This window comes from Musca autumnalis, unplaced genomic scaffold (assembly GCF_047663935.1).
Source record: "Musca autumnalis isolate F117 unplaced genomic scaffold, ASM4766393v1 scaffold_3, whole genome shotgun sequence".
In the NCBI taxonomy this organism is placed as follows: Eukaryota; Metazoa; Arthropoda; class Insecta; order Diptera; family Muscidae; genus Musca; species Musca autumnalis.
In genome coordinates this window covers 170901645-170922835 of record NW_027411866.1, presented here as the reverse complement: position 1 = coordinate 170922835, position 21191 = coordinate 170901645, and the positions used below count along the sequence as shown (strand labels likewise).

The following is a 21191-nucleotide window of genomic DNA, read 5'->3' as shown; positions in this document are numbered from 1 at the left end:
AGATACTACAACCCTATTATCAAAGGCTAGAGATAGAAATGCGTTTGCAGACATAATAAGCAATCTTTAAACAAATATTGTATATATACGTATTTATTAAAACAAATCTATTTATAATTGTATTGGTCGCTAACATTCGGAAAACGAATTGGCAAATAAAGAAGAAGAAGATTCTTTGAATAAAGTATTTTCATTATTGGGATAGAGAGTACGAGGTTTTTGTGTCTTAGGATAACGTGGATAGTTTTTGTGTTATTAGGATAAAGTATTTTAATAATAACGATAACATGGAAAACTTATTTGTATTTATAGGATAATGTGGATAAAATATTTCTTGGTTAGTACAACGTGGATAACACTGTGCAACATTTTAGAGCCAATCGCGTGCAAACAACTTCTGTCCAGAATTTTATGAAAGTAGAGGACCAATAGGCAAAAACCATATTTGGGTTTTGTTTGCTTAGATCGGGTTCGGTTTTTATGGCCTCATCTAAACATGGTTAAAGATCGAATTTTTAAAACAAATTGGGTCTGTATCTCTGAAACCAATACGAATCTTGTCTTGACATTTGCAGCAAACTTGTAGATAAGAGCAAGCAGAAAATATTTGGAGGAATAGTGAATTCGAAAAACTGCATTTATTGTCTAAAATTTTATAATATATCTAAAAAATCTATAATTTGTGTATATTTCGCAGCGTATCTCCCAAAATGTTAAATTCTTCTTAATGTTACCTTTTGGGAAAATATTCTCTGGAATGTAATACACAACTCTTATAGCAAATTTTTCAACAACAATTTGGTAAATATTTGGTAAATATTTCAAAGTCCCCAACATGATGTACAAGTCGAGCCTGTAGTCTTCAAAGGATCGTATCAATCTTCGTTCAAAGTCAACATTTTTGTGCGTAAATTTTTCTGAAAAAACCTATTGTTTTGGTCCACATTTTACAACTGTCTTACGATTTCCGTGGAAACCCGCGTAAAATTAGTTGTTTTGTGTTCTGAATCTAATAAGCCGCAACGCGTCCAAATCGGTCCACTAGATCGGCGGATATGATACCCCTCAAATTTCGAACATTTGAAAAATTTTTTTTCGAAAATATCGCGAAGTAAAACGAGCTTTGGATGTGTCAGTTCTACTTAAATAAATAGATCGATACGCGTGTTTAAAATTTGCGAAAACAGATATTTAAAAACTATCGCGAATCCAGAGATTTAATAGATTTTTCCTAAAAATTGAGTGCGATCCTACATCCACGGTTCTTGATGGATCGCATTGAAACAGCATAGAATGATGTATTTTTTGATGGTGATCATTGAAATCAGATGCGCAAAAAATGTAAATGTACTTCGTAGAAATCATAGCCATTTTACTGTTTTTTTACACCCTAATATGCAACAGATGCTACATCGTGGTCACCAAATAGAATTTAACAAAGTGTATATCAAATAAAAAGGATTGATTCGCTGTTTTCGAAAATCGGATGCGCACCATGTAATTTCCAAGACTACGCGGTTTCTAGGCGCTTCAAAAGTTAAAATAATATAATTTTTATTTTTTCCTCATATTTTCTTCACATTTTTGCAAATAACATGAATATTGTAGCTCCGACCTTCACGCCATTGGCTTCATTTTATTTCTCACAATGTCTGGATCCTGTTGTATTTTTTTACATATTTTTTTGTAAGCATAAACGCTTTTATTTCAAAAATATATTTGCAAATAAGTACAATTTTGTAATAAATTTGATTTTTTGCGAATCCATTGAAACATTTTATGAGTATTTTGACATGATCGTAAAGGGTACAAATTCAGATAACAGTAATAAGATATAACAGATTATTATATCAAGCCACGATTATTTTAGGATTTTTTCTAAATATTAAAATTAAAATGGTCATATCTTTTGCGCGCAACGGTCAAGGTTATTAACAAAAATATATTTGGAAAGCCGATTTTTTTCTTAATGTATGTACCAAAAATCATTGAGGTAGCATCAAAAAATTTTTTTGAATTTTTAAAAAAGTAAACTCCATTTTACATTTAGCACAAAAGCTGAGGGTATAATAAATCGATTGAAAATCAACTTATCCATATAACTGGGAGATATTGTTCATATCAATATAAAATAATAGATAAATTATCCACATTATTTGCATAGTGTGGATAACTAATAACAATTCAATTATTGTTAAATAAATTAATTACAATTTATTGCAATAATGAAAGTGGATAACTTGTCTACAACTAGAAGGCGATTTCAAAATAATATGCAAATAAAGTGTCTAATGGTAATGAAAACAAAACACTGTTTAAAAAGAATAGATGTAAATCATGGATGCATGGCGGCGCGGTGCGTTTATATGTATGTGTGAAAGTGAGCAAGTGAAGCAAATGAAATGGAATTTAATAACGCAAGCAGGGAGAAGAATAAATATACCAAAAACTAAGATTTAGTTTAAAAACTTAGTAACACCGCACACAACACTCATAAATAGACAGCGGAATTTTATGCAACCCCCTATTTTTGGCCCGATTCATGTCACATTTTGGGACAGGGCATATTTTTGGCTTCCGATTAAATTGCAATCGAAACATATGACATACGCAAAATTATGCCAAATGCAAAATTTATGCACTTTACATATTTTCTTATGCAACAAATATTTCAATAATAGGTACAAAAATGTTTGTATGTAAAATTTTTCTGTTTAAAATTCTTTTTAGTGAATAAAATAGAGAAATGTATAACCACAGCCTCAACCTTCAAAATACCGAAAATCGGGAGGTATTGTTATATGGGGGCTACATGAAGGCCTGAACCTAAACTAACAAATTTTAGGTGGAAAGTTGTTTACCCCCAAGGGAGACTTAATACCAAATTTCCGCCATTTCCACAACCTTCAAAATACCAGAAATTCAGAGGTACCGTTCTATGGGGGCTATATGAAGACGTATGCCTATATCGAGAAATTTCAAGTGGAAAGTTTTATACCCCCAAGGAAGACTTAATACCAAATTTTAGTCATTTCAATGGGATATTGAGGCTACAACCATTCTATGGGGGCTATATGTAGACGTGGAGCTATACTGACAAATTTCAGGTGGAAAGTTTTATACTCCCAACGAAGACTTTATGCAAAATGTCAGCCATTTAAGTGTGATGTTGAGGCCACCACATTCAAAATATAGGAAATCGGGAGGTACCATTCTATAGGAGCTAAATGAAGACATGGACCCATGCGGACATATTTCAGGTGTAAAGTTTCATACCCCTAACGAAGACTTAATACCACATTTCAGCCATTTCAGTGGGATTTTTAGACCACAAATCCTTGTATATATTTTTGCATATCGTTTTGCATATGCCCATTTTATGCAAATATGTCAAAATATGCACGATATGCAAAGTATGCAAAATATGCAAAAATTTCTGGGCCTAATTCGTTTTATTATACCCTATACCACAATGTGGAAAAGGGTATTATAAGTTTGTTTTCGTAAAAGTTCATGTAACACCGCGAAATATTCGTCGGAGACCCCCAATGTGGTATACCAATCTTCATATCTCGACGAGATAAAGCGATTTTGAGATGTGTGTCCGTCCGTCAGTCCGTCCGTCCGTCCGTCTGTCCATTATAAATTGTAAACACGCTCCAGGCCGCAATTATGGACCGATCGTCACGAAATTTTGTATGGAGGTCGGGTTCAGATCAGAATAGATCCCTATTCTTATTGGTGATGATCGCGAAATATTTAGCGGGTGAAATGGACCAAAAACATAATATTTATCCAATTTTCTAGCGGCTCTGTAGGTCTCAATAATAGTCCGATCAACGCGTAATTTTAAATAAGGTAAGAGTATATCACAAAGGAGAAGCCTGCAATTTGAGATGACGATCGGATAATATTTAGAGGGTTAAATGGACCAAAACTTTTGTGTGAAAATTGTGAAAATTTTTAATATACCGCTTATATCTTAATTCCTGGAAGTGACATTCCAGGCAAGTGAGATATACTTGAAAGTGGAACGCTTGACCTTTCAATTGATGCCAATTATGTTGGTGTGCATGATCAGATAACAGAGTTACAGCCTAATATATTCCGTTATTTGTTTGTAGTGTAATAATAAATTCGCGAGAAGTCGCAATTATACATCAATAGTCACGAAATTTTGCACCGGGTAAGAGTATAGGTCGAAAAAGATGCCTACAATTTTGAATAATGATCTGATATTCTTTAGCGGGTAAAATGGACCATTACTTTTGTATGAAAAATATAAAAATATAAAATTTTATTTATGGTCGATATTTTAATTCCTTGAGGACATATATATTTCGCAAAGTAGCCTACATATGGGAAAAAACTACTGACCTTTCCTCTGGTGTAATTGCAATAAAGTGTTTGCTAGATAACGGGCCTACTGCCTAATATATAATGGGTTCCGTGTAGAGAACCACATTTTTATCCCATGCTACATATTGTCTCTCCAAAAGTTTGTGTAACACCACGAAATATTAGTCCTAGACCTCTTATTTGGTATGCCAAAATTCATATCTCGACGAGATAAAGCGATTTAGCGATGTGTGTCCGTCCATTAAAAATTGTAAACAAGCTTAAGGCCACAATTATGGACCGATTGTAACGAATTTTTTAAGGAGGTTGGGTTCGGGCCAGAATAGAAATGATTAATTTTGCTGATGATCGTGAAATGTTCAGGGAATGAAATGGACCAAAAAGAAAATTTTAACCAATTTTGTAGCGGCTCTATAGGTCAAAACAATAACCTGCAAAATTTTAAACAAAGTTTGAGTTTATGATGAAGAAGAAGCGTACAAACCAACGTGAAGATCAGATAATACTTAGCGGGTTAAATGGACTGAAACTTTTTTGTGAAATTGGTAAAAACTTCAATAACGTAGCGGTTAAACAACGGAAGTAGTAGTACTACATAAGTGGGTTTCATTACATTTTAGTTTGGGTGAACTAAATTTTCCTTTCCTGCTACAAAAATGTCTTTGTCATGCTAGATAACTTTTTGGTTTTGGTCATAAGTATTATACAATTCATCTCTGATATTTGATAATTAAATTTTCACAATCATTGAAAAGAAGTTCCGTGGAGTGCGATTGTCCAGGAATAGTGGTATAGGGTATCCCATGGTCGGCTCCGTCCGTCTATAGACTTTTCTTACTTGTTTTGTAATAAAACGTGTTTTTGTCTAATCAGATTTTTTTCTATGACCATCCTAACCATAAATGCATTTGCATATGATTCCGCTGTCTACTCATAATTGAAGATAAAATATTTATTACCAAAGCAAAAGTCCTTGCGTCTATTGTTATTGTTGTATCCACCAGTAAACGTTAAGCCACCAGCTTGCGGATACTTAACATGTAAAATGAGCGGTTGAGCCAAATGCTTAATACTCTTTAATAAATCACTAACAAATGCACAATTACCACCGGCAAGAACACCAACAACCCTATCCTTAGTGTTGGTAATACTAGTAGTAGTACTACTTGATGTGGTATTCGGCGGAAATGTTTGGGGAAGATTGGTGAAACGATTGGAGAAGAAGTATTAAAATTACTGGTTGGATTAGCAGCAACACTAGAAGATACTTTAGATTTAATTGCACACACCTTTAAATGTTTGTTAAATCTATGAGGTTGGGGATGCTGATGGTCTGCTGCCCCCATTTTAATGTAATCTGGGGAGTTGAATTTGGCCTTATCGATGCCATTGATTATTACATCTGCTGCGGCTTTCGGTTGAACTTCTGCTACTGTTGGTAATATAGTACTTGCTGTTGTAGTGGCAGCGGTTAGGTCGCCGGCAGCGACATCACCATGATGAGGTATATTAACACGATGGTTAATGAATTTTGTGGTTTTATGTTTGTAATTAGTAGCTGATATTTTATGGTTATTAGTAGTTTTAGTAGCTGTTCTTCAACCAAACCATTCTTAATGTATAGCAATTTAATAGCTGTGAACGAATGGTAATAACCACAATTTTAATATGAAGTTATTGTTGTAATCACTTGCAAATATTTTTAATGTTTAAGAGTCTTTTTGATAAGCCTACAGCAAATTTAGCCTGATTGGTTGTATGTATAAGTGTTTCTACTTAAAAATTATTAAATTGAAATTGTTGCTATTAAGAGAACTGTTTCTATTGTAAAATGAAAGTAGTACAACACAAGAAGGGGTTTATGGGGAATTTACTTACGTTTTAGCCTCAGCCCGGTACAGAAAGATTTTTCACCATCCTCATTTACTACCAAATATTGATACATGGGCGAATTTCCAAGTTAATTGGCAAATCACTATCCTCCACAATGGGATATCTAAAAGGGAAAATTTTTTTAAAGGAAATTAAAAAGTATGAATTATAATTTTTATACCCTATACCACAATGTGGAAAAGGGTATTATAAGTTTGTTTTGGTAAAAATTCATGTAACACCGCGAAATATTCGTCGGAGACCCCCAATGTGGTATACCAATCTGCATATCTCGACGAGATAAAGCGATTTTGAGATGTGTGTCCACCCGTCCGTCTGTCCATTATAAATTGTAAACACGCTCCAGGCCGCAATTATGGACCGATCGTCACGAAATTTTGTATGGAGGTCGGGTTCAGATCAGAATAGATCCCTATTCCCTATTCGTGAAATATTTAGCGGGTGAAATGGACCAAAAACATAATATTTATCCAATTTTCTAGCGGCTCTGTAGGTCTCAATAATAGTCCGATCAACGCGTAATTTTAAATAAGGTAAGAGTATATCACAAAGGAGAAGCTTGCAATTTGAGATGGCGATCGGATAACATTTAGAGGGTTAAATGGACCAAAACTTTTGTGTGAAAACTGTGAAAAATTTTAATATACAGCTTATATCTTAATTCCTGGAAGTGACATTCCGGACAAGTGGAACGCTTGACCTTTCAATTGATGCCAATTATGTTGGTGTGCATGATCAGATAACAGAGTTACAGCCTGATATATTCCGTTATTTGTTTGTAGTGTAATAATAAACTCGCTAGAAGTCGCAATTATACATCAATAGTCACGAAATTTTGCACCGGGTAAGAGTATAGGTCGAAAAAGATGACTACAATTTTGAATGATGATCTGATATTCTTTAGCGGGTGAAATGGGCCATTACTTTTGTATGAAAAATATACAAATTTGATTTTTGGTCGATATTTTAATTCCTTGAGGACATTTATATTTCGCAAAGTAGCCTACATGTGAAAAAAAAAACTACTGACCTTTCCTCTGATGTAAATTGCAAAAAAGTGTTTGCTAGATAACGGGCCTACTACCTAATATATAATGAGTTCTGTGTAGAGAACCACATTTTTATCCCATGCTACATATTGTCTCTCCAAAAGTTTATGTAACACCACGAAATATTCGTCCTAGACCCCTTATTTGGTATGCCAAAAGTCATATCTCGACGAGATAAAGCGATTTAGCGATGTGTGTCCGTCCATTACAAATTTTAAACAAGCTTATGGCCGCAATTATGGACCGATTATAACGAATTTTTTAAGGAGGTTGGGTTCGGGCCAGAATAGAAATGATTAGTTTTTGGTGATGATCGTGAAATGTTCTGGGGATGAAATGGACCAAAAACAAAATTTTAACCAATTTTGTAGCGGCTCTGTAGGTCAAAATAATAACCCGCAACATTTTAAACAAAGTTTGAGTTTATAATGAAGAAGAAGTGTACAAACCAACGTGAAGATCAGATAATACTTAGCGGGTTAAATGGACCGAAACTTTTGTGTGAAATTGGTGAAAATTTCAATAACGTAGCGGTTAAACAACGGAAGTAGTAGTACTACATAAGTGGGTTTCATTACATTTTAGTTTGTGTGAACTAAATTTTCCTTTCCTGCTACAAAAATGTCTTTGTCATGCTAGATAACTTTTTGGTTTTGGTCATAAGTATTATACATTTCATCTCTGATATTTGATAATTACATTTTCACAATCATTGAAAAGAAGTTCCGTGGAGAGCGATTGTCCAGGGATAGTGGTATAGGTTATCCATTGGTCGGCTCCGTCCGACTATAGACTTTTCTTACTTGTTTTATAATGATATCGTGGATAATATCAGTAACCTACATTCATTGAATTGAAGTAAGTCAACAATCAAAATTGGAATGGATAAGTCTCTGTCTCTGTCTCTGACTTGATACGTTATATATAACATAACATCATCAAAAGGGATTTGGTGGTTTGGAATACTCAGCAACAATATTTTTATTGGAATCTTTAGTAAGAATCTAATGCTTGTAAAGCTATGGTTTTAATAGTTTTAAAATTTGTAAGTTAAAAAAATCTTAGATGCAGGGTGTAAGAGGAATTGTTGATGGTCAATCTCTTTTAATTTTCCTTTTATATTGTGTGGGCTGTTATTTTCCAGCATCTTAAAGTAACTACATTTTCTCCACATAATTTATACAATACTCTGCTGTACAAACAACTGGTATGGTCTGATTTGATTGCCTAAGATTTCGTGGGTATGAAGAAGAGTTTTGTGTAAAAGTCGGAATGGGTAGTGGCGGTATTAAGTCTTTGACATTTATAAGAGAAAGAGAAATTGGGTGCTGGAAACAAGGAGAACACGTACATTTCTAATTGTTACAAGTTAAAGATGTTGAGAAATACTCATCTCCAGTAGAGTTTGATAGTGTACAATCCAATGGAATTTTAATTAAAAATAATATCCTTTATTTGGAATATGTATGTGTTTGGAAAAGAATATGGGATTGGACATGTGCGAACTTTTGATTTGTAGCCAAATAAAAGATTTGTATTGTACTTTTTCGTAGCCGTAAGAACTTACAAATCAACCTAACTTTAAGAAGGACATGCAGCTCCAATGACGTAGTAGTTATTTTGTCTGCATATGGGGTTGCACATGTGCGAACGTCTGATTTGTAGCTAAACACGTGAAGTACGACCATTACGGGTTATTAAAATGCGTACATGTACACTAAAAAGTAACTCGATAAACTAACGGTTTTGTGGTCGTACAAATACACCCGTTGCCACCGTTTCTCATTACTTAGTATTGAGAAAAAATTGGTTTCGCCTTCTAAAATTTTAAAGAAACCACCCACTATTTTTCAGTCTGCATAACCAGCACAAGGTACCTTGTTAACATTAATTTGTAATGGGTTATTAAGCTAATGTTGCTACCAAATGTTTGTTAAGTATCAACATGTACAAACATATTCTCATCACCCTAAATCCTGTGGGTGTAATCATTTGAAAGAATTTTCACTTTCACAGGACGATTTAGTTGCGTATTTTTAACCATTGCAATTTGCCAAGAGAGCCTGCCTATATCCTTTATTATAATTCTCTTTAAATAAATAAATATATTTCGATTTAAAACAGTATTAATTCCTCTTCAATAAACAATGGTTGCCATCTGTTACGAATCCGACAAAAAAATAAATATGGAAATATGCAAAATGCTTTAACAAAAGCGACACGCTACCCCATAACACCCAAATGAGAAAGAGGAGCTGCTGCGGAGAACAATTGTATAATATAACATGCACTGCACTGATATATTCATCATGATGTGAAAGTTATCAACAAAAATGCCAAGTTTCAGTTAAAAATTAAAATGAGAAAAACAAACGTAAACTCATTCATAATTCACTACAATCGCATTCATCGCACGTCGTTAACATCATCGTTCTCATATTTTTATGTGCAATGGACCTAGCCCAAGTTTTATTTTTTCAAACAAAAAAGAGAGCGTTCATATTTTTTTCAAAAATGTGTTTTAATTCGTTCAATTTATACTCACAGGCAACGACAACATCAATCGTTTCACTAAATATTGAACCGGCTTCATTTTTGGCAATACATTTATAACTGTCAGCATAATCTCCCTGGGCATTCAGAATTCGCATCTACTGACTGGGTGAAAAATCACCGACTGGTACATAATTTTTTTTATCCAACGATACGTAGGTTGGAGATAGCCTGTAGAAAAATGAAAGAAAAATTAAAAAATAATTCACACATTTATTATGAATAAGTAAAATGTATCATTCGCTTTGACGACAGAGATATATACATTTGAACTTGTGGATTAGGACTAAAATTCTAAAGTGTTGCGGAGAAGGTACATGAAGGAATGGGCCGACATAGTCCAGCCACTATATGTGGTGCCATAAAGGTTTTTACACCTTGCGGGCTGTTTTCACAAGAAGTATGGACTTGCCCCTGAAAAAAACTTTTACCGTTGTAATTGAGGCAGGGAATGCTAGTTGTGTCAACAAAAATCAAAGTGATTCGAGAGCAGGTCTTAAAGTGAACTTATCCGAAATTTTGTGTGGGAGGTAACCGAAGGAGTGGACAAATATAGTCTATATTCGAACCTGATCGAACTTAAACTACGTATGAACAAAATAATACGAAGGGCTAATTTTGGACAAAATCGGCAGATCACTTCGAGAGTTATCTTGCGCTCCAATCACTGCACACGGTGTCATAATGAGTTTTTGCAACTTTCAGGCTATTTTCTCAGGAAATATGGACTTGATCCTCATGAAACTTGTATCGTCGTATGGGGAGCAGTTAGTAAAATTTGTTACAACAAAATTCAAAACAATTCGAGAACAGGTTCTGAACCGAACTTTTTCGAAATTGTTTGTGGGAGGTACCGGTGGGTACTGGGACCTCATCTAAGTCTAGTAGAAATTTCACGAGGTGCAAAGTATGGCCCAATCGATTACTTCCTTCAAGAGTTATCGTCCACACAAATTTTCCGAACATTTTCGAACTTTTGTGGGAGAGATACCAGAAGGAGTGAACCATCTTCGATCTTAAACTAAGTTTGGACAAAATATTACGTAAGCCAAATGTTGGAATGAATCGGTTTATCCGTTCGAGAGTTATTGTGCGCTCCAGCCAGCGAAACGGACGGACATGGCTAAATTAACTCCAAATTGTCACATTTTGCCGTATGAAAGTGTATGTACACTCTTTAGCATAAATGCTGAGGGTACAGAAATATTGAAAAAATCGCATATGCATTGAGAATTGGCGATAAAAGGATATGCTGGGATTAAAAATAAATGTTAGAAAGACATGCAACAATGAAATTTTTAAATATAATTCAATATATTGTATGCATGTGTGTATGTGTGTTCGCATAATCCATAAATATTCCAAGTAGGTCATTTCATATGCATTATTAACTGGCATTGTTACGTTTGGCAATGATTCGTTTCAACTTCAGGCTATTATTACTGGGCCATTTGATTGCACAAAAGCGACATGTCTATCTATTAATTAAATGAAGAAGAAGATATTCCTAACAGAAATTGATGTTCGCCACCTTTGCCCCCTATGAAATTGAAAAAATGAAGTTTGTCTTTAAATGCAAAAGAACATTTGTATAACCGATACATACCAAACAAACCACAAAAGAAATCTCCTAGTCGACAACAGCACAAAAAGAGACATAGTTAAGGACATTTGAATCAGACACTCATATAAATATGTCTAACACTTTTGCAAATGTCTTTCTTTTCTTCTCTGCAAATGAGGAGAAAACAAACATACCATTCAAAACAGGCAGACCAGAAATGAAATGTTCTCCTCTGCCTGTCGTTTTTTTTTGCTACTTTTATTTAAGTTTATTTCCTGTTGAGGAAAATGTTATTAGAAAATAGCACAACAAAATAGAAATGACAGCATATGCAGAATTATTATTGCTGTGATATTATAAAAAATTTACATATGTATGTGTGGTACGGGTCCCAAAACACTTCCAAGCGAACTTCTTGAAAATCAATGGCTAAAGATAGGGTTAAACATGAGTCTCATAAAAATAAGGGTATTAGACCTCACATAGTATGCAAAATCCGTTTCAATCAACTTGAAATCGATTTAGCTTAACATAGACTTCGTTCGGATTTAGTCTATACCTATTATAGACAATATCTGTGGAACTGGAAGGTGTACGTAATAGATCAATATTTTTGTCATCGATGCACATGCCTTACAAGAACCCCGTCAAATGGAGATGAGTGACAGAGGACCTGCTAAACGAATTGTAAAACTAGGATAGGTTGCGAATAGTCATCACTTCCGCTGGGGAATTGAATGGTTCATACATGGTCAGGAACTCGAGGATTCGATGCTTAGATGTAGGCGATTTCAAGATGATCGAGAAGTCAATGAAGCGTTATTCGGGTTTGTAGATGATCGGTTGCACGATGATTCGAGGTTCGGGTGTAGACAATTCTTAGAGAATCGGGTGTAGACAATTCTTAGAGAAACAATTCGATTCAATGCCCGGATGTGAACGGTTCATACATGGTCAGGAACTCGAGGTTTCGATGCTTAGATGTAGGCGATTTCAAGATGATCGGTAGAAGATGGTAGAGAAATCGATGATTTGTTGTTCGGGTTTGTAAATGATAGGTAACTCCATGGTTTAATGTTTGTATGAAAGCGAGTAGAAGATGATCGGGAACTCGATAATTCGTGGCTGCGGTTTGTAGATGATCTGACCAAGTGATCGCGTTGCAGTTGTTCGTGCATTAAGTATTCGTGTTATCGATGTTCGTTAGTGCTAGCCTCTAAAATATACTACTAGTACTGCCGAGTCAAGGTGGAGAAGGACAACATACGAAGATGGAGTGGGACAACACCAGACGGTGGAATGGAAAATCACACGAATATTGAGTGGGACAACACCCGAAGGGGTAGTGTAAAAACACTCGATGTGGGGTGATGATATGGGTGATGTGGAAGAACACCCGAAGTTGGAGAGGGACAACAAACGAAGATGGAGAAAGACGATACCCGAAAATTGAGTGGAAAACACACACGAATATGGAGTGGAACAACTCCTAAAGGTGAAGTTGTAAAACCCTCGAAGGAGGAGTATAATTTTATTAGCCATCAAATCTAAACGGTTAGCTTCCATGAATAATTCGCAACACTTGTTACACTTCAGAGTCCGGTAGTAGGAAGCCACGTATGCAAACGAAGTTATTCAGGGCCAAAAGTCATTTTTGGTGGCCTTCTTCAGTTTTTTTTAGATTTTTCTCAAAAACGGTATAGCCTATCAGAAATCGACTAAATTAAAAGTTGTAGGCTTACAAATTATCTACAAGAATGATCTTTATTACTTTTCATAAGGAGCCAACATTCTTGATGTATCGTGGAAGAAGTAAGCCGCGTAAAAACATCATGAGGCGCACCGGTTAAAAAACAACGCCTTGTGTTAGGTATTTCCAAAGGCTTTCAAACGATACTCACTTTGCGGTAATCGTTTCAGTATAACCGGGTCTAACGCGGTTTTAAATCTGGCCTTTCGGATCAAATAACCGGCGAACCGGATCCGCCTTCCATTATTATACAAATTATACATTTCCGTAGTCAGCGCAACAAACACTACTTTTTGACAAAATTTCAAAAAAAATTTAAAGACCAGACTTGTAAGAAGTTTTCTGTCTACAATATTTGCTTTAGTCACTTTTTGATTAAACACACCGTTTTCAAGAAAAAATCCGAAAACCTAAAAAAATCCATAAATTTTGATGGATATTCATGCACAACGAATGAAGACAGTTGTGGCAAAAAATATCCTTTTCATTAAGACATATAAAAGTAGGGAGATACACACATACAAATGTATGTACGTTATTTATCATACAAGATATTCGGACAAACAATGATGGTCAGTTATGTCGTTAAAATAGTAAAAACTATCCTCTTTAGCCCCGTTTAACCCTTTAGGCCATGTTGTTGTATCTGTTATAAAATTCATCTTAATTCCAGTTATAAAGATCAAATGAGTTTTTTTCTGATATTTTATAGAATATTTTCTATTAGTTTCGAGTTTGTTATGTATGGTATGTATGACACAAGGAAATTAAAAATGAAATTGAAAAAAGTATCACTAATGTATGTTGACGAGGAGAAGGAGCAGTTTACAAATGTAGAAACTTTTTTTGTTGATACTTTTGCTAGGATAAGAAAATGTTTCTAATTTTAATCAGAAAGACCCAAACAGAAGATAATTTCAACAGCAGAATATCTATTCTCGTTAAATTGTTATTTTTACATTTGATTCAGGAAGGGTTACTACTTAAATGAAGAATGATGGGATACAATATACTTATTAATGTCAGAATTCCCAACAATATTGGTAAGGAATATTAATATTTATGTTGTGTATGAGAGATATTAGAAAAAATATGACAGTAGAATTCCAACATCTGCCGCTTAATATTGCTAACCATCATTAATGTTTAAATTGGATATCAGCAAGTAAATACTAAACAATAAAAAATAATACAATTAAATTTGAAGGATGCTGCTGTTATTTGCTCTCTACTTAGAAACGTTGCCAACAGTATTTTGTGCAACAATCTTCTTGTGGCAATCGACTTTGCGGTTATTTGCATCAACAACAACAGTTGAAAGAGTCTTCTATCTTGAATGCGAAGAAAAAAACATCTTCCATGGCAACTAAAGACAGAAGCTTTAAAATTGTATTTTTCCTTACCTTTGTGTCGATTGTACTTTACTATTTTCTCAATGACAGGCTAAAAGTTGCAGAACTATAAATCATAGTGAATGAAGCTAAATAATACTGTGGCCGACTGTAAATGGTATGTGAATGAATTGCGGGAACGTGCTATTATTCGGAGGAGGAAATGGAGGAGGAACATGTTTTTTCAAGTTAGATAATAAAAACCAAAATGTGAAATTAGCGTATTTTAGAGGACTATAAGCGGGGATTTCTAAAAGTAACAATAAGCATGGATTCTAATGTTATCTCAAAGGACTATAAGCGTGTGTTTCTAAAGTTATTTCAGAGGACTATAAGCATGGACTTCTAAAGTTATTTCAGAGGACTATAAGCATGGACTTCTAAATTTATTTCAGAGGTCTATAAGCATGGATTCTGAAAATGCGAGAATTGTTAAAGGCATTTTATATGACTATAATAGTGGATTTCCAAAGGAAGTTCAGAGGACCATAGGCGTGATTTTTTGGGGAAATCTAAGTGTGGCTTTCTAAATGTATTTTAGAGGACCTTAAACGTAGAATTACTAAAACAATTTTGAAGATTCTAAAGCATGACTTTACTACTGCAATTTTAGAGACCTTTAATGTTGGTTTTCTAAAGTAATTTATAGGACCACAAACGTGGATCTTTTAAACCTAGTTTAGAGGACCCTTGGACATGTTCATCATATACCCCCACTAACTACAATAGAAAATGTAAAAAAAAATCTTCACGTCATTGATTGATAATGTTGTATCTTTCTTGTTTAACATTCATTCCGTTGTTGTGTTAATTATTATTGAGGGGTCAATATAATATGTATAAATTAAAAACAAAAAACGTTAAAATGGTTTTAACAAGAAGATAATTACATAAAACTAATTAATTTGTCTCCTTCTGCCGTATGTGTACGAACTAAATGTATTTCTTTTATCGTGGTATGAGAATCCGTGTCATTTTTATGAAAATGCTATTTAACATTTGAAGGCTGCATATGGGACATCTCCATCACATGGTGATAAGGATGACTCTCACGGTAACACCCGAGCAAATACTGCAACGACAGCATGACTTTGTGATGCCGTCCTCTCACGCGGATGGTCCGCTGATGACATGAGGAGGCACCTTGTTGCAGTTCTCAGGGCAGCGCTTTGACAGTTTTGAATATTATTTTAATGCGTTGCACTTATACTCGCGGATCATAATGTCGTCGCATGGCATATCACAACAAGGTTTCTTTAATCAGGGTCTGTCGGCTAGGAACTTGGGGACCTTGTTCCTACATCGCACATAGCTGTGACTTGCTCGAACGACGTGGACATTAGGGTTATGACTTTTTTACAACCTCATATCCCTGTATCATAGCGTGATGAGTTTTGCCATAAGATTACATAAAATCTTAATTATAAGGTGATTCGGAGAAAAAACCTCACGCACAAAATGATTTTAAAATTTGAATTTATCAAAATTATGGACAATTTCTTGAAGTCACTGAAAACAGATATATAATTGAAAATAAACTTTAGAGCCACATGAGATAATTAAAATGACATAAAATTTATTTCTCACTATTTTTCTTCAATTCTGAGAATCGTAAAAATGTCGTAAGCGCTTTTAATCAATAAATAAAATTTTTTTACAAAAGAACCAAAAATTTAAAATTTTTTTCAAAGTGACTTTTTTTGCGACTTTTTTAATATTTGAATGAAATAAACGTTATTATAGTTATTAGTAGGCTTATATTTATTCATTCGTGCAACAAAAAATAATTTTTTGAAAAAAAATTTTTTTCATTTCATATATTTTTTCAAAAAATTATTTTTTTAAAATCGATTTGTGCGTGAACTTTTTTTATATTTCAATGGAATAAACGATAGCATAGTGATTAATAGGCAAAAGTTCATTCATCCCTGCTACAGGAAATCATTTTTGAGGAAAAATGTCAAAAAGTCATAACCCTAGTGGACATACTGTAGAATGTAACCCTCACAATCTTGGGTAATTGGCTGTCGGAATTCTGCTAACATTGACTATGTCTTTCAACTCAGTGCTCCCCTCCATGTGGACAACAGAGTGGCTGTAGATTTAGTGGTTGATATTTACATATTCCTCGCGTGGAAAAAGGCGATAGGATGTGTCATTCCTGAATTCTTCATACAATTTCCGCGTCCATAGTTATAATTGATTATCGAATTCATTGGTTGGAGAGTAGCCTGATCAATGTTGGCAATGCGCATTTTTCTCCATATTTTCCCAAAATTAACAATATTTATTATCTTCAAATATTTAAGTATTTAAAACTGGTTTTTTAAGTTGCTTAGGATGTAATAAACTTGGCTTCAGATTTGCTTCAAAGTAGTTAATGATCGTATGTTGTTTACAAGCCTGTAGTTCTTAGTTTATAAATTTTGTGAAGCAAATTTTAAAATTAGTGGAGTGGGGAAAAATTATATAAAAGTGTATATCGATATTAGTTGCTGATTGAGTTGGGAAAAGTAAGTACATTCTTCAAATGTATAAAAGTGTCAACTGCAGGGGCTTGCAGAGGAACATGTTATTTATCATTTTCAGTGACAACCTCATTAAGAGGTTACTTACTTACTTACTTAGTTGGCCCATTACAGAACATTTGTTCCATAGACCGAACTAAGAAAAGATCTCCATTCCTCTCTGTTTTTCGCTTGACTTTTTGGAATACCGCGCCTTTTCATTTCTTCATCCACTTGTATGCTCCATCGAAGCTTAGGCCTGCCGATTCTGCGTGCACCACCATGTGGCATGTACACGCAGAAACATTTATGTTAGAAATATGTTTGGATCCAAACAAATATATGTTTGGTACCTGTTGCAAACAAATATATGTTTGGATCCAAACATAATATGTTTGGGTCCAAACAAATATATGTTTGCAACATTTTGTAACATATCTCAATTTGATATGTTTGGGTAAAACTTATTTTTTATGTTAGAACATTTTTTTCATGAGCGGAGAGAGGATGTTTGTCAACGAGCGTAATAACAGTGCTCTCGCGGCTGTGGAATGCTGTTTTATAATAAAGAGTTGTGTGTATTGTATAATACAATGGAGGGTAAATTGCGAGAGACTCTTGTATTTTTTACACTTTTGTGTATGAGGCCGAGCATTTCTACCCAACAGTGGTATAATAGAAGACGTAGAAGCGAAGAAGGGGCTTTGGTGGCATGTATGCGTCAAACTCGTGTGTTTCTTGTTTTGTTGTTGTTAACCACCTTAGCAGCAGACGAAGAAGAAAAGAAGAAATGATATGAATTATATTTTTTTTTTCTTCAGTGTTTTAGTTGCCTTTGTAGAGTCAAGACGGTAAAGTGAGTGAATAAATCAGTGTTTTGTGTTTTCTTAAAGAAATTGTGCTTTTTAGTAAATTAAATGCCCAATACATTTTATAATTGAATCGGAAAGTTGAATGGAATTATTTTATTGGACAAGGAAGAAATCGCATTTAATATTGGTAATTACATACATACTTATGTATATTTGAAATATGGCATATCCATATTTATTTATTACATTACATAATCATTTGATTCTAGATGCCGATTCCCCGCTGATGATTTCAACTATGAGGACAATTTGTTTTATTTCACAACTAAGGAGAAGCGTTCAACTACTACACTATTTACAAATTATTTCAATCAGTTTTTCTTTTATTAAAGTGTGTTATGTATTTCTTTGGAATTTTTTTATGTACCTATGTGTTTGTTGTTCTTTTGCCTTTTAATAAAAAACCACATTTGTATGTATACTATAGAGATAGCCAGTGAGTTCTTACTGAGAGCAAGTGAGCACACATTTTAAAGTGTTTTACATTGAATTTTACGCTCCCTTGCTCTCAGTAAGCGCCCACTGGTGCATGTGTTTGTTTTTTTGTGCCTTTTGGGTTTGTATTTGTTTGCACCCAAACATATAAAATGTTTGCACCCAAACATAAAATTGTTTCCACCCAAACATATCTTTGTTTGCACCCAAACATAAATATCTTTGCACCCAAACATATATATGTTTCCACCCAAACATATACTTGTTTGCAGACCCAAACATATATTATGTTTGGGACTGTTGCAAACATATATATGTTTGCTGCAAAATATGTTTGGGACATATGTTAGAGAGGCCGTTTTTTTTTGCGTGTATTCATACGTCTTTTTAGCGGGTTCATCATCGCTCATTCTCATGATATGGCCTAGCCAACGCAATGGTTGCGAGGTTACCCCCTTTTTTAACAAAGCGTTTTGCGGTGTCGCCTAAAGCTCGAATATGAATGGACAGATCATCATATATTTTTGTGGTTTTACTAGGTACCAAATAATATTGCTTTTAATAGAGATAATTTTAAAATATAAAATTTAAAAACAACATGGTGAACATACAAGGAGAAGTTTCATTGGGGACTTACAGCCAATTTGGCCTCAAAATGAAGATAAAATCCTCATAATACTTGAAATCGGGTGGTACCGCTATAAGGGGGCTATACCACAACATGGACCTATGTTCTCAATTTTTGGTGGGGAAATGTTTGTATCATTGGAAATGACAAATGACAGCTAATTCGGGCAAAAATGCAGATAAAATACTCAAAATATCTGAAATCGGGTGGTACCGCTATATGATGGCTGTAGAAAAAATTGGTCCCATATTTATGTATTGTCATCCAAATCTGAAATGTGTGCAAAGTTTCTGTTAGATTGGTCAACTGCAACTGTGTGGAAAATGAGTTACCAGAGTTGAAATGCAAGTTAAATAAAATACCGTCAAAACACTGTAAAATGAACCAATCTTTTGATTCTTACTGTTATTGTTCAGATTATTGACCTTCTTGTATTTTAGCAAATAAAACAAATTATTTTATTGCTTTCTTCCCAACGTTTCGTCACTTTTTTGGCAACGTCCTCATGGGAATTCGTCTATTTAAATAAAATATTACAATTTTTATCAACACAAAAACACAAAATTGTTTTAAACAAGTTAATAACTTACAATATTTGAATTAAGAAGTGTTACATTAAATGTATATTAAAAATAAAACATAAAAAACATAACACAACTTAAAACTAATATCACATCCGTTTATTGCACTTGTTTAAGTTATTGCAACTCCATAACGTGAACTAATATTATCGGTGTCTTCTTTCAGATTCATTGTTCTCTTTATATTTTGTTGTATTCTCAAGCTCTCAACAAGTAGTCTATTTTTCTCATTCCTCTCTTTATCTAAAATTTTGACTTTGTCAAAGTTTGGAGTGTGGCCTGTGCTTAATGCGTGTTGAGCTAGAGCAGTTGTTGCTTTTTGTTTTTCAATGTCCACTTAATGTTCTCCCATTCTTGTGTTTAGCGCTCTTTTTGTTGTCCCTATGTATATTTTATTACAGCATTCATCTGTGTTTCCATTACACTCAATTTGATACACAACATTGTTTTGTTGTTGTTTGTCGATAGTTGTAGTCCGCAGATACTATGTTTTTTAGTATTTGACCCAAATATTTCGAAAGTTGGTAGCAAGGTACATTGGTTGAGGAGACAATTGATCTTAACGGCGTTTGAGGTTTGTGGATTTTTGGCAATCCGTAAATTACAGAAAAAGAGACTACTTGTTGAGAGCTTGAGAATACAACAAAATATAAAGAGAACAATGAATCTGAAAGAAGACACCGATAATATTAGTTCAAGTTATGGAGTTGCAATAACTTAAACAAGTGCAATAAACGGATGTGATATTAGTTTTAAGTTGTGTTATGTTTTTTATGTTTTATTTTTAATATATGTACATTTAATGTAACACTTCTTAATTCAAATATTGTAAGTTATTAACTTGTTTAAAACAATTTTGTCTTTTTGTGTTGATAAAAATTGTAATATTTTATTTAAATAGACGAATTCCCCTGAGGACGTCGCCAAAAAAGTGACGAAACGTTGGGAAGAAAGCAATAAAATAATTTGTTTTATTTGCTAAAATACAAGAAGGTCAATAAGCTGAACAATAACAGTAAGAATCAAAAGAAAACATTTGGCCATTATGAACCTATCTTTGTTTTAATTTCATATTCATTTATTGTCATCCAAATCTGATAAGTGTGCAAAGTTTTAGTCCGATTGGTCAACTGCAACTGTGTCAAAATTGAGTTACCAGATATGAAATGCAATTAAAAAAAAAAAACGTAAAACACTGTAAAAATGGTAAACATGGACCAATATTGGTTTTGATTTCATATTCATGTATTGTCATCCAAATTTGAAAAGTGTGCAAAGTTTTAGTCCGATTGGTCAACAGCAACTGTGTCAAAATTGAGTTACCAGATTTGAAATGCAATTTAAATAAAACACCGTTAAAACACTATAAAATGGACCAATATTGGTTTGATTCCATATTCATGTATTGTCATCTAAATCTGAAAATGTGCAAAGTTTCAGTTCGATTGGTCAACTGCAACTGTGTTAAAACTGAGTTACCAGATTTGAACTAATCGGACCAAAGCAATTAAATAAAACACTGTAAAAATGGACGGTTTTTTGAACACTAATCGGTCAAAAAATCTTTTTAAATAAAATTCTTTTATTTAAAGACACAATATTTATTCAA

General features: G+C 33.9%; 1 long non-coding RNA gene across 3 annotated transcripts in view; it reads right to left on the bottom strand.

Annotated features, from left to right (window-relative positions):
• Positions 1 to 21191, bottom strand: part of LOC141396621 (uncharacterized) — a 262411-nt gene that overhangs the window by 71417 nt on the left and 169803 nt on the right. For all 3 annotated transcript variants that reach the window (XR_012411206.1, XR_012411207.1, XR_012411208.1), the window contains exons 4-5: positions 9847 to 10025; positions 6238 to 6355 (exon numbers count right to left, since the gene is read on the bottom strand). This is a non-coding gene — a long non-coding RNA (uncharacterized lncRNA). The remainder of the gene's footprint in view (positions 1 to 6237; positions 6356 to 9846; positions 10026 to 21191) is intronic.